Here is a 1,223-nt window from a genome sequence, read left to right as displayed (position 1 = left end):
ACACCTCGCTAACACCCTGCTAACACCCTTCTAACATCCCCCAACACCTCGCTAACAGCTCGCTAACACCCTGCTAACACCCTTCTAACATCCCCCCATCAAGGTGCATTGTGGGAAATTCTGACTCCACCAGACTGGGCTCTGGAACCTTTTCAATCCAAGGAGCCATTTTTATTTTATAATCCAATATAATCCGTTATTAACGAGATCTCTACCAACGATTATTGAAATAATCATTTTGCCTTTTCAAAATTAAAAAGGAGGAATTCCATTTTAAACTGGCTGCTGAAATCTGCATTTAAAAAAGCCTGATCTCACAGCCAGGAGGTCAAAGGGGCGGAGCTTCATGATCTTTGTTCCATTCAGGCTGACCTGCAGCTCTGAACCTCAACAGACAGCAGAGACAACTTCTCCTCACCTGGTGCTCCTCATCCTTTGCTCCTGCTCCTCCCCCTCCTCCTGATGGTGCTGAAGTTCTGCTCCTCTGTTAACCTGGAAGGAAACGGATGGAATCAGGATCTATAGAACCGCTGATCCATACTGGATCTTCCGGTTCTCCTCAAAGATCAGATCATGTTAGCTCAGAGGGCCCCCGGTTACCCTGGTCCCTGCTACTCAGAGGGCCCCCATTTCACCCTGGTCTCTGCGGCTCAGAGGGCTCCTGGTCACCCTGGTCCCTGCGGCTCACAGGGCTCCGGGTCACCCCGGTCTCTGCGGCTCAGAGGGCTCCTGGTCACCCTGGTCTCTGCGGCTCAGAGGGCTCCTGGTCACCCCGGTCCCCGCAGCTCTGAGGGCCCTGTCCCCCTGGTCCCAGCAGCTCAGAGGGCCCCAAGGCCCCCTGGTCCCCCGGCTCAGAGGGCCCCTGGTCCCCCGGCTCAGAGGGCCCCTGGTCCCCCGGCTCAGAGGGCCCCCGGTCCCTGCTGTCCCTTTAGCTCAGGAATGTCTCAGAGGACAATGGGCCTTTTCTTCCTGCATGTCTGGGGCCCCGCTGGCACTGAGGGGCCCAGCAGGAAGGCAGGCTGCAGACGGATCATGTAACCGACCTGAACCCGACACCAGAAGCAGTTTATATGACCCAGATACACCTGAGCAGGTGGGGGGGGTCAACTCTCCCCCTCCTCTTCTTCCAGCCACCTGCTCTGAGCTGAACCCCCCATCAGAACCAGACCAGGAACCAGGACCAGAACCAGAACCCTGGGTTCCCCCTAATGGGCCAGAACCAC

General features: G+C 56.5%; 1 protein-coding gene across 1 annotated transcript in view; it reads right to left on the bottom strand.

Moving 5' to 3' along the window:
* The window catches only part of tjap1 (tight junction associated protein 1 (peripheral)), a 19,981-nt gene that overhangs the window by 15,417 nt on the left and 3,341 nt on the right, over positions 1–1,223 (bottom strand). Inside the window, exon 2 of the mRNA XM_015401425.1 lies at positions 419–492. The gene's annotated coding sequence lies outside the window, so the exon portion shown is untranslated. The remainder of the gene's footprint in view (positions 1–418; positions 493–1,223) is intronic.

The sequence above is a fragment of the Cyprinodon variegatus genome, unplaced genomic scaffold (genome assembly GCF_000732505.1).
Source record: "Cyprinodon variegatus isolate N-32 unplaced genomic scaffold, C_variegatus-1.0 Scaffold1218, whole genome shotgun sequence".
In the NCBI taxonomy this organism is placed as follows: domain Eukaryota; kingdom Metazoa; phylum Chordata; class Actinopteri; order Cyprinodontiformes; family Cyprinodontidae; genus Cyprinodon; species Cyprinodon variegatus.
The sequence above is the reverse complement of the archived record's forward strand: the minus strand, read 5'-3'. Positions and strand labels throughout refer to the sequence as shown.